Source organism: Furipterus horrens, unplaced genomic scaffold, assembly GCF_987537825.1.
Source record: "Furipterus horrens unplaced genomic scaffold, mFurHor1.1.pri manual_scaffold_8, whole genome shotgun sequence".
Taxonomy (NCBI): domain Eukaryota; kingdom Metazoa; phylum Chordata; class Mammalia; order Chiroptera; family Furipteridae; genus Furipterus; species Furipterus horrens.
In genome coordinates this window covers 63,758,493-63,771,748 of record NW_028327178.1, presented here as the reverse complement: position 1 = coordinate 63,771,748, position 13,256 = coordinate 63,758,493, and the positions used below count along the sequence as shown (strand labels likewise).

General features: G+C 38.7%; 1 protein-coding gene across 5 annotated transcripts in view; it reads left to right on the top strand.

Moving 5' to 3' along the window:
* The first annotated feature begins 6,635 nt into the window (after nucleotides 1-6,635).
* NINL (ninein like) overlaps nucleotides 6,636-13,256 on the top strand; it is a 237,945-nt gene continuing 231,324 nt past the window's right edge. For 3 of the 5 annotated variants that reach the window (XM_090285959.1, XM_090285958.1, XM_090285955.1), the window contains exon 1: nucleotides 7,367-7,420. The gene's annotated coding sequence lies outside the window, so the exon portion shown is untranslated. Of the gene's footprint in view, nucleotides 6,685-7,366; nucleotides 7,421-13,256 lie in introns of those variants that run through there. The other 2 variants (XM_090285956.1, XM_090285957.1) reach the window with 2 other exon arrangements.

The window sequence follows — 13,256 nt, the reverse complement described above, 5'->3', positions numbered from 1 at the left end:
TGCCTCCTTCCACAGCCATAAGAAGGATTACATTTACCTCAAAACAAAAAACAACCAAAACTACCAGAAAATTGAACTATATGGAAGTCCAACAAAAAAAGATGTAAAGAAGCAATACTCATCCAGACAGGTAGGAGGGGCGGAGAGGATGTGGTGTGGTGGCTATGGTGGTGGCAGCAGCAGTGGCAGCAAGGCAGTGGCTGTGGCTGGCCATTGGAAAGAGTAGTCATACATTGTAAAAGTTAAGAGGGACAGCTGTGGAGTGATCCTGGCCCCAAAACAGGCTCATGGTTTCAGCGCTGATAAAAATAAAGCTGCATTGCTTATGGCTATGAAAACCAGTTGTTGTCTGAACCATGGGACTGAGATGCTTATGGAACATCTGAGATGCTGGGGTGGTGGAAGAAACTGCCTATCTTTCTTGAGAGTCTGGTTAGAGGGCCCCCAGTCCTAGATCATCCTCAAACCCACCCATTCTAGGAACCATCACCAGGGCAACAGCTAGAGGGAACAAGTCACATACAGGAAGCAGGTGAAGTGATGGGGAGAGCGGCGAGTGCTGAGCAAGCAGCATTGTTCCCTCTCTGACTGCTCCCCTACATACAGCACCATAATAAGATGAAATAGGTCATCCCACACTGATGAATAACTAGGGCTCTGCTCCTTACAATGTAACAGGTGGAACATCTCTACCTAAGACAAAGAGGCAAACACAGGAGGCTATCAAGTTGAAGATACAGAGAAATATAGCCCAGAAGAGGTAGCATATGAAGACTGCAGTGGAAGAACTAAGTGACAAGAAGCTAGCCAACCTAACATGCAGAATTCAAAACACTGGTGCTAATGATGCTCACAGACTTGACAGACATGCTTGAGTTTGACAAACACATAAGGGAAGAAGTGAAGGCTATGCTAAGTGAAATAAAGGAAAATCCACGTGAAACCAATGGTGAAGGGAAGGAATTCTGGGTTCAAATCAATGATTTGGAATATAAGAAATAAACAGTCAACCAGTACAGAGTGAAGAAACAAGAATTGAAAAAAAAAAAAATGAAGAGAGGCTTAGGAACCTCTGGGACAACTTTAAACATGCCAACATCTAAGTCATAGGGGTTCCAGAAGGAGAAGAGGAGGAACAAGAAATTGAAAAGTTACATGAAAAAATAATACAGGAAAACTCCCCTAATCTGGCAAAGGAAATAGACATACAAGTCCAGGAAGCCCAGAGAGTCCCAAACAAGCTAGACCCAAAGAGGACCACACCAAGACAAGTCATAATTAAAATGCCAAAGGTTAAAGATAAAGAGAGAGTTAAAAACAGCAAGAGAAGAGAGGTACCTACAAAGGAGTACCTATAAGACTGTCAGCTGATTTCTCAGAAATGTTGCAGTCAAGAAGAGACTGGCAAGAGGTATTAAAAGTGTTGAAAAGCAAGGACGTACAATGAAGATTACTCTATTCAGCAAAGCTATCATTTAGAATGGTAAGGCAAATAAAGTGCTTCCCAGACAAGGTAAAGCTAAAGGAGTTCATCATCACCAAGGCCTTATTATATGAAATGTTAAAGGGACACATTTAAGAAAAAGAAGAAAATCAAAACTATGAACAGTAATATGACAACAAACTCATAACTGTCAACAAATTAATCTTAAATAACAAACTAAGCGAACAACTAGAACACCAATAGAACCATAGATATAGGGATCATATGGAGGTTGTCAGTGGGGTGGGGGAAGTGGGGGAATGAGGGAAAAGGTGCAGGGATCAAGAAGTGTAACTGGTAGGTACAAAATAAACGGAGATGTTAAGAGTAGTATAGGAAATGGAGAAGCCAAAGAAGTTATTGCATGACCCATGGACATGAACTAAGGGAGGGGGAGATTGCTGGAAATAAGTGAGGTACCCGGGCAGAGAGGAGCAAAGGGGAAAAAACTGTGACAGCTGTAATAGCATAATCAATAAAATACATACTTAAAAAAATCACGCTGATATGACAGCTGTTACAATACAATCTAATAAAATAGTTTCAAATGAAATTAAAGAGAACTCTTTGGACAACTCAATATTCTGTATTTCATTAGACAAAACTGACAAATCTTTTTGTGTTATAAGACATACTCTTTTAATCCAGTTACCACTATTTGGGGATCATCTTTGCTTACTAACTTAAGATTTTGAGGTGTTGAAGTTTCTCAAAGTGGTCATCATTTATTGTTATTGTTAAAGATCTGAAGGGAAATCATTGTCCACAATTTCTAGATTATCAAGGTTCCAATAATAAATTTTACATTCGTGATGTCCATCAGTTAGTATGTTTTTAGCTGCCAGTGATGGAATACCCAGTCTTGGATTAAACAAATAGGGAGATACCAGAAGGAAAATCCAGAGCTTCAGGATGGGTTGTTCACTTGGCTGAACCAGCATTTGGAGGCCTAAGGTGCTCCTCTTCTGCATTGTGTCACATTGGTTGTGGCTGTCTCACTCATGTGTGGGGTAAGAGGGATGTTTGGCTTCTGTAGCTCTCTTTTCAAAAAATTTATTTTTAATTACAGTTGACGTACAACACATTTTATTGAAAAGGCTGTCTTTATCCCATTGTATATTTTTACTTCCTGTGTCATAGATTAATTGAGGACATAGGCATGGGTTTATTTCTAGGGCCTCTGTTCTGTTCTATTGATCTGTATGTTTGTTTTTATGCCAGTACTGTACTGTTTTGATTACTACAGCCTTGTAGTAGAATTTGATATAAGAGAACATGATACTTCCAACTTCATTCTTTCTGAAGATGCTTTCGCTATTCAGGATCTTTTGTGAATTTGTATAAAGTTTAGGATTGGGGTCTTTTGTGGATCCCTATAAAGTTTAGGAATATTTTTTCTAGTCTTGTGAACTATACCATTGGTATTTTGATAGGGATTGCACTGAATTTGTAGATTGCTGTGGGTAGTATGGACATTCTGACAATGTTAATTCTTCCTTTTTGTAAGCAACAGAATATTTTTGTTTGTATGTTTTTCAGTTTCTTTCCTCATTGTCTTATAGTTTCCTAAGTACAGATCTTTAACCTCCTTGGTTAAATTTATTCTTAGGTAATTTATTCTTTTTCATGCAATTTGTAAATGGGATCGTTTTCTTTATTTCTTTTTTCTGATGGTTCATTACTAGTATATAGAAGTCAGACCAATTTCTGAATATTAATTTTGTGTTCTGCAACTTGTGGCTTTACTGAATTCATTAACACCCCCCTCCCTTTTGTGGAATCTTTAGGGTCTTCTTTATATGGTATCATGTCATCTGCAAATAATGATAGTTTTACTTCCTTTCAAATGTGGATGCCTTTGATTTCTTTTTCTTATCTGATCACAGTGGCTAGGGCTTATAATACTATGTTGAATAGAAGTGATGAAAGTGGACCTTCTTGTTTCTTATCTTAAGGAAGACATTATTAGCTTTATGCTATTGAGTATGATGTTAGTTATGTGTTTTTCATATATGGCCTTTATAATGTTGAGTATGTTTCCTCTATTCCCAATTTGCTGAGAGTTTTTTATCATAAAAGGATGTTGGATTTTGTCAAATGCTTTTACTACATCTATTGATGTGATCTTATGATCTTTTTTTTTGCCTTTTTAAAATTATTGTTCTTTTACAGTTGTCCCAATTTTTTCCCCATTGCTCTCCCCATCCCTGCCCAACCCCACTCTCACAGTCAATCCCCACCGTGTTGTCCATGTCCATGAGTCATTTATACATGTTATTTAACTAGACCCTTTCCCTTCTCCCCCCCTATACCTCTCCCTCTTGCCCTCTGGTCATTGTCAGTCTTCCTTTTTTCATGCCTCTGGTTCTGTTTTGCTCATTTATTTGTTTTGTTGATTAGGTTCCTGTTATAGGTGAGATGATATATTTGTCTTTAGCTGCCTGGCTTATTTCACTTAGCATAATACTCTCCAGTTCCATCTATACTGTCATGAAAGGTAGGAGTTTCTTCTTTCTTTCTGCTGCATAGTATTCCATTGTATAAATATACCACCATTTTAAAATATTTTTATTTATTTGTTTAAAAAAATTGTTTTTATTGTTCTATTACAGTTGTCCCATTTTCCCCCATAGCTCTCCCCTGCCTCACCCACCGTTGCCCCTCTCCCACAGTCAATACCTATACTGTTGTCCATGTCCATGGGTCATTTATACTAGTTCCTTGATTTGACCCTTTTCCCCTCCCTTTCTCCGCCCCTCCTAGTCACTGTCAGTCTGTTCCTTGTTTCCATGCCTCTGGTTCTGTTTTACTCATTTGTTTGTTTTTTTCATTAGGTTCCTGTATTAGGTGAGATATGGTATTTGTCTTTTCTGGCTGCTGTGGCTCAGTGGATTGAGCATTGGCCTGTGAACCAAGTGTTGCTGGTTCGATTCCCAGTCAGAGCACATGACTAGGTTGCATGTCAGGTCCCCAAAGGTCCCCAGTTGGGGGTGCAAGTGAGAGGCAACCACACAGTGATGCTTCTCTCCCTCTCTTTGCCCTGGCTGGTTTAGCTCAGTGGATTGAGCGTCGGCCTGCGAGCTAAGTGTCGCTGGTTCGATCTTCCAGTCAGGGTACATCAGAGAAGGAAAACTCTGACTCCAAAAAACCTCCGCTGCCTTGCGGCATACCTCTTCAGGGGAAAGGCTAAGGGAGTAAACCCCGACAGAAAATCCGGAGCCGGAGTCCCTAAGGCGATTTGACGTTGTAGTCAACACCGGCAACTCCTGCGGCGCACCTGAACCCAAGCTGTATTGACTCCGTCTTTCCCTTGGACCCTTCAGCTGCGAAGAGAGGGGGGGTCTGCTGCATGGGCAACAGCAGACCCTCCATATCACCCTGCCCAGGCTCTGTAGCTTCAGCGTCATCACAAGATGTCGATTCAACACGGGAGGAGACAGATACCATGTCACTCCCGAGTCGGACTGCACAGCCATTCTCGGCGGTGCAGATAGACTCTTAAGAAACTACACCATCGTCTCTCGAGACGGACGGCTGCCGACGGCGACTGTATTTGTCTTTTGCCACCAGGCTTATTTCACTAAGCATAATACTCTCCAGTTCCATCCATGTTCTTGTAAAGGTAGGAGTTCCTTCTTTCTTTCTGCTATGTAGTATTCTATTATGTAAATGTACCCCAATTTTTTGATCTACTCATCCACTGATGGTCATGTATGCTGTTTCCAGCACTTGGCTATTGTAAAGAGTGCATAGATTCTTTTGAATCTTTCAGGACTCTTTGGGTATACTCCCAGCAATGGAATCACTGGGTCAAAAGGCAGTTCATTTTTTGTTTTTTGAGGAAATTCTGAACTGTTTTCCACAGTGACTGCCAGTCCATATTCCCACCAACAGTGAACTAGGGTTCCCTTTTCTTCACATCCTTATCAGCACTTGTTTGTTGATTTGTTAATGATGGCCATTCTGACCAGTGTGAGGTGGTATCTCTTTGTGGTTTTCATTTGCATCTCTCTGGTGGCTAGTGATGTTGAACATTTTTTCATATGCCTTTGGACCCTCTGTATGTCCTCTTTGGAGAAGTGTTTGTTCAGGTCCTTTGCCCATTTTTTAATCGGGTTGTCTGTCTTCTTGGTGTTGAGTCGTATGAGTTCTTTTTATATATATTTTGGAGATCAAACCCTTGTCTGAGGTATGTTTTTCCATACAATTGTTTCCCTTTTCATTTTGATGATTTTTCTTTAGCCGTGCAGAAGCTTTTTAACTTGATGTAGTCCCATTTATTTATTCTTTCCTTTATTTCCCTTGCCCTAGAGGTTGTATCAGCAAAAATATTGCTGCATAGGAAACCTGAAATTTTCCTGCCTGTGTTTTCCTCTAGGACTTTTATGGTGTCACAGCTTAGGTTTAAGTCTTTTATGCATTGTGAGTTTATTCTGGTGTATGGTGTAAGTTGGCGCTCTAGTTTCATTTTTTTGCATGTACCATTTCTGTTCTCCCAACACCATTTGTTGAAGAGGCTATTTTTACTCCATTTTATGTTTCTGCCCCCTTTGTCAAGTATTAATTGACCGTAGAGACCTGGGTTTATTTCTGGGCTTTATTCTGTTTCATCGATATATGTGTCTCTTCTTATGCTAGTACCAGCCTATCTTGATTACAGTGGCCTTGTAATATAGTTTGACATCAAGTATTGCATACCCTCCTATTTTGTTCTTCTTTCTCAAGATTCTTGAGGCTATTCAGGGTTGTTTTGGGTTCCGTATAAATTTTTGAAGTATTTGTGCCAAATCCGTGAAATATGTCATTCATATTTTAATAGGGATTTTTGTTGAATCTATAGATTATTTTGAGTAGTATGGACATTTTAATGATGTTAATTCTTCTAATGCATAAACACAATATATGCTTCCATTTATTTGTATCTTCCTTAATTTCTTTCTTCAGTGTTCTGTAGTTTTCAGAGTACAGATCTTTTACCTCCTTGGTTAAGTTTATTCTTAGATATTTTATTTTTCTTGTAGCTATGGTAAATGGGATTTCCCCCCTAGTTTCTGTTTCTGATATTTAATTGTTGGCGTACAAAAATGTCTTCAGTGATCCTATGATTTTTATCCTTTATTTTGTTTATATGGTGTATCCCATTTATTAATTTGCAGACATTGAATCAACCTTGCATCCCAGGAATAAATCCCATGACTGTGGTATGTATCTTTTCAATGTATTGCTGAATTTGCTTTGCTAATTCTGTTGCTGGATTTTGCATTTACGATAATCAGAAATATTTGTCTGTGATTTTCTTTTTTTGTAGTGTCTTTGTCTGGTTTTGGTATCAGGGTAATGCTGGCCTCATAAAATGAGTTTGGGAGCCTTCTTTTAAAAATTTTTTAATATAGTTTGAGAAGAACAGGTTTTGAAGAATTCATTTTTGAATATTTGGTAAAATTTACCTGTGCAGTCTCTGTTTGAGGACTTTTGTTTGTTGGGAGTTTTTGAGTATTGACTGTATCTTGCTAGTGGTTATCAGTCTGTTCAGATTTTCTCTTTCTTTTGATTCACTCTTAGAAGATTATATGTTTCTAGGAATTTATTCTTTCAGGTTGTCCAATTTGTTGACATTAATTTTCTGTAGTGTTTTCTTACAGTCCTTTGTATTTCTGTGGTATCATTTGTCACTCCTCCCTTTTCCTTTCTAAGTTTATTTTGTACCTTCTCTCTCTCTCTTTTTTTTTTTTTTTTTTTTGTAAGACGGGTCTGATTTTGTTTATGTTTTCAAAAAACAAGCTCTTAGTTTCACTAATCCTTTCTGTTCTTTTAAGACTTTTTTTTTATCTGACTTTTATTATTTCTTCTGCTCACTTTAGGCTTTGTTTGTTCTTTTTCTAGTTCCTATAGATGTAACATTAGATTGTTCATCTGAGATTCATCTTGTTTCTCGAGGTAGGCCTATATTGGTACGAATTCCCTTTCAGAACTGCTTTTGTTGTGTCCTATTGATTTGGTTGTCATTATATGTTATTTTCATTTGTCCCAAGGTATCTTGATTTCATTCATCGTGTTATTATTAACCAGTTCATTGTTTAGTAGCATGTTACTTATCCATGTGTTGGTGTGGTTCACAGGGTTTTATTTTTCTTGTAATTGATTCCCATTTTAATATCATTGTGATCAAGGAAGAATATTGATATGAATTCAGTCTTATTAATTTTTTTGAGACATGTTTTGTGACCTAACATGTGGTCTATCCTGGAAAGTGTTACATGTGGACTTGAAAAGAATGTATTGGGTTTGTCAAAAAGTCTGTTTAATAAAGACACATTTTTCATTTTCATTGGTAACTTTATTAATTTGGTTATTTTGAGTATGTCAGCCATCTGCCAAGTGGTGTAATGTTGATTGTTCTCAATTAATATCTTGATTTTATTGCTATCAACCTCAACTGGTCTACCCGACCATGGAGCATGAAACTTTGCAAACCACTTTGACATGTTTCATCAGTCACAGAACCTTCTCCAGTTACTGCACAAATCTTTTTTTTGGTTTCATTTGTGTTTTTACCTTTCTTGAAATAATAAAGCCTAATATACCAAAAATGTTGCTTATTTTTTCTAACTTCAATATTAAATTAACTACACAAAAATTCACCAATTTTGATAATTCTTTTTAAATGCATGCTGATGTGACAGCTGTCACAATATAGTCTAACAAAATTGTTTCAAATGAGGTTAAAGACTACCAGGCACTAATAGAACTGTCTTACAGAAAAAAACCTAATGAACTTTTGGGCCAACCCACTAAATTCTTCTGCTTTTGGTGAAATAGTCTAACAATATCAATTAAGTCCATCTGATCTAATGTGCCATTTCAGGCCACTGTTGCCTTGTTGATTTTCTCTCTGGGGTGTTAAAGTCCCCAACTATTATTGTATTTCTGTTTATTTCTTCTTTTATGTTCATCAATGTTTGCTTTACAGTAGTCCCTCTCTATATTGCGGTTCACTTATCATGGCCTCACTGTATTGTGGGATTTTAAAAAATATTTATTTATTTATTTATTGTGATTTTTCGCTATATCGCAGGATTTTGCGGTACTGTATACGTATGTTGTTAAGTTACGTAGGTTTAAGAGTGTAGAATATGTTTAAGAACATAAGTAGTGTTTATAAAAGTGTGGAAAAGGTTAATTAGGGAGTGGGAAAGGTTAATAAGGGACTGAGAATGGTTTATAAGTGTGTGGGAAGGGTTTATAAAACCTTAAAATATATATAAACACTAAAATAAATGTAAGGTTCCTACTTCGCAGATTTTCACCTATCTTGGGGCGTCTGGAATGTGGTACACGCAATAAGTGAGGGATCACTGTGGTCCTATCAAAGAAAATAAAAGGCTTCAAATTTTGAATGTCTTCCTTCCTTTCTTCCTTCTTTCCTTCTTTTCTTTATTCTTCCTTTTTAAATTTACTTTTCTCCTTCATATCTGTTTTCTTTTTTTCTTGCAGAACGACAACTATAACTAATAGAATTTCCAAAAAATATATTAAAATATAACATTTGCTCTGATCTTTATTATTTCCTTAATTCTACTGTAGGCTTTGTTTGTTTTTATTTTTCTAGTTCCTTTGGGTGTAAGTTTAGATTGTTTATTTCGGATTTTTCTTGTTTCCTGAGGTAGGCCTCTAATGCTATGAATTTCTCTTTAGGACTGCTTTTGGGTTATTGTGTTTACATTTTCATTTGTCTCATGGAATCTCGATTTTTTGCCTTGATCTCATTGTTGACCCATTCATTGTTTGGTAACATGTTATTTTGCCTTTATTTTTGTGTATTTTTCTTTCTTTTCTTTTTGTAATTGATTTGTAGTTTCATACCATTATGGTCAAAGATGCTTGATAAGATTTTATTCTTCTTAAATTTGTTGAGACTTGTTTTGTTGTCTGACATGTAGTCTATCTTGGAAACTGTTTTATGTGCACTTGAAAACAATGTATATTCTGCTGCTTTCAGGTTAAATTCTCTGACAACATTAATTAAATCCATCTAGTGTAGTGTGTCATCTAAGGCCTCTGTTTTCTTCCTGATTTCTGTCTGGAAGATCTATTTATAGATGTCAATGGGGTGTTAAAAATCCCCTACTATGACTGCATTACTGTAGATCTCTACTTTTATGTCCATCAAGATTTGTTAGATATTTAGGTTTTCCTGTGTTGGCTACATAAATGTTTTAAGGGTTATATACTCTTATTGGATTGGTCCCTTTAGCATTATGTAATGTCCTTCTTTATCTTTTATTATAGCCTGTTTTAAAAGTCTATTTTGTGTAAGTATTGCTACCCCAGTTGTTTTTTTTTTGTTTCCATTTGAATAAATTATCTTTTGATAATCCATTTACTTTCAATCTTTTGTGTCTTTGGAGGTGGGTATCATATAGACAGCACATATATGTGTCTTGTTTTCTTATCCACTTAGCTATCATATGTGTTCTGATTGGAGCTTTTAATCCATTTACATTGAAAGTAATTACTGATAGGTTTTTATTTGTGCCATTTTATACTTTATAATTATGTTCCTCTTTTTTTTATTCTTAAAGATGTCCTTTTAAAATACGTTGTAATACTATTTTGGTGGTAGTCAACTTCTTTAGCTTTTCCTTGTTGGGAACCTTAGGCATGGCCTGTTCTCCTGTCATTTCTCCTCTCACCCTCCTGAACCTAACTTTTTGGTTCTGAAACCTAGGAGAGTGAGAAGGAGCGGCTAAGGAGGTGTCACCTGCCTTCCTTTGCCTGACCTTCACACCAACACTGGCGAAAGTTACTGGGTAAGGAGCCTGCTCTCTCCCAACAGCACTCTTTCTGTTATGTTTTCCTGTCTCAGCATACCTTTGTCTGAAAATCTCAGTGCTGGATGAGAGTTGCTGCCAGGTCCTGGACGTTTGGCATCTGAGGACAGTGGGATGCCTCCCTCCTCTGTTTCTCAAATCCCTGTCTGACACAGCCTAAGGGCCTCTTGGGTGGTACGCCCCCAGTGAGTCTCCTTTGGCCAGGAAAGGATCTCCTGACCCCTGACTCCCTTTTAGTCATGGGGACTGATCTGTCTAAGCCTCTGAATCTTCTGTGATACAGGTTGGGCAAAGTACAAATCCTGACTGACCTTAACAATTATTGTCACCATCTGGGCAAGTGAATTGAGGTTCCATATGTACAGACCTTTTTTTTTTGAGCTTCACATCTACCTCCTTCATATGTGGCCACAGCATAACCTGAAAGGGCCGCGGCTGCCTTTAGACCTGAGGGTGTTCCCTCTCCCTCTGACTCAGCATCACAGGTATACTTCCCTTTGCCAAACCTGTTCTGCTTCCTTTCTAGCCAGATTGAAGGAAGCCCTCCAGTGTTTCACTAACCTAAATCCTGATTCCCTGGAGGGCATCCTTCTTCTCCACATGCACTTTATTTCTCAGTCAGCTCCCAACATATGCCACAAACTCCAAAAAAACAAAAACAAAGAACAGACCCTCAAACAAGTCAGGCTGAATTAGTTAATCTAGCCTTCAAGGTCTTTAACAATCAAGATGTGGCGCGTGCCTAATTGCAAATGCAGGCTTTCCATTTACTAGCTTATGTTCTAAAAGTCCCACAAACTTAATCTGTCAAGAGGTAAAGGTCAGACCCATCCAGGAGACTGCTTCGGATGCAGCAAGCCTGGACACTGGGCTAAGTGATGCCTAAATCCTTGACTTCCCACAACTCCATGCCCACTGTGTAAACAGTTGGGGCATTAGAAGTCTGACTGCCCTCAGGCCTCTCAAGACAAGGGTTCATCAGTTACCCAGTCAGCCCAAGCCTTGGGCTTTGACCTCTCTGAGCTTCTGGGAATTGCTGCTGAGGACTGAAAATGCCCAAGGACCACACAGGTCCCATGCCTATCTCCAGGACAGAACTCTGAGAAATGCTCACAACAAAACACCGGGACACAGGACTTAAGCAGTAAACAAGGCATTTATTTATTCAGGGATTTGCAAGTCTGGGTGCAGCCTAACAAAGGGCGCGTTGAAGCTCAGAGCAGGCTGCTTGTATCCTAATGCAAGTAAACATCCCCTTTTCTCCCCCTCCCCTTCCTCTCCGTTTTTCCCTACTGGATGCTCCAGAGTCACAATCTAACACCATTGACTAAATCAACTAAGGGTCCTTATCTCACTGACCATGCATAGTTCCCAAGTGATAAATGTTCCATGATGGGTGCCCCTCACACTCGATTAACTCTGACTGTTTATGTCTCCAGCCTCATTTCCTCTTGAAAGTTTTCTCAACCTGCTTATCACATTTCCCCAGGTTATAATTATTATATCCTTTATATTCTGGGTTAACTCTGTTTCTCAGGTGATAAATATTCCTTAACTCTGACTATCTGTGTCTCTAACGACTCTTGAAAATTTTCTTAATCTGCTTATCATATTTCCCTTTTGCTGCTAATCATTTCTTACCGGTTTGAGTGTCACTTTTATCTGTCCCACACAGAACCTTGGGTATCTCTTTTATTTATTTATTTACTTCTTTTTTTTTTTTTAATTTTTTTTTTAATGTTTTTTATTGATTATATTGTTACAACAGTTCCAATTTTCTCCCCCTTGTTCCCCTCCCCCCAGCATCCCCCTCCCCCAGCGATCCCCCCCAAGTCCATACCCCTGGTTCGTAAAAATTAACTATCCCCCCCCTCTCAAATATTAGGACCCTTTGTAATCTTGTAAAGGACAATGGGCGAAGGTCTCAAGCTCCTCTAGCTGCTTCAAGCTGGACATGGTCGTCGTCCTACCTACCCTTGGGTCCAGAAAACCCTAATATGAGTGGGGGTGTGGAGGGGAGGGTGGCCTTCCCACAAACAATTCCCCCTTCTCAGACTTAAGACCCTTTATAATCTTATAAAGGACAATAGTTGAAGATCTCGTGTTCCCCTAGCTGCTTCAAGCTGAACATGGTCATCGTCCTACCTACCCTTGGGTCCAGAAATCCCTTATAAGAGTGGGGGCGTGGAGGGGAGGGTGGCCTTCCCACATGGGGAAGGATCTTGCAGACTCCAGGTCAGTTGGCTGTCCTCGGACAACGGCGTGCCTGGTTTAATAGGCTGGCATCCTTGTTGAATTCTTGGGGCAGCAGATTTGGCAACAGGGTTAAAAGGCATCATTCAATCCATAACCACTAGATGATGAAAGGCAGGTATTAATTTTTCAATGTCCTATATTGGGGGTGGGGGGGAGAAGGCTCTTTGGAGGAAGGTATGCAAGGCATGTCATACCTGTCCAAAACCCTTTTGCCCACTATACTTAGTTTGGGCTGAGGGGAATATTTTAGGTTTCCCCTTCTCAGACCTCTGAGCCCTATCTGTCCAAGCCTTTAGGATAGAGAAGAGTAACCAGTTTTAAAGTGAGACCCACAGACCAACCCATACTTCACCAACCCAGCCACTTAGTTCAGCCAAACCATTGAGTCTCAGGAGGCAGTGCTGCAGACAGGATTGAGTAGTGAGGTCTATGCATACAATCACTCAGGTAATGCCATTTGAAAACAGAAAACACATGTTAATTTATGTAACATAACCCACAAACAAGTCTCTAAATCTGTAAGACTGTCTTATTGGAAAGACATCCAGTTGCAAGGCATTTGACATTCTTCTTGCCTATAAATTAAATATCTTTGATGATATACCAGACATAGTTTAACTTTCAAATGAAAACATACTTTAAATGAAAAGAAACTTTAAAGATGGTTAGCTGTACTACTTTATAGC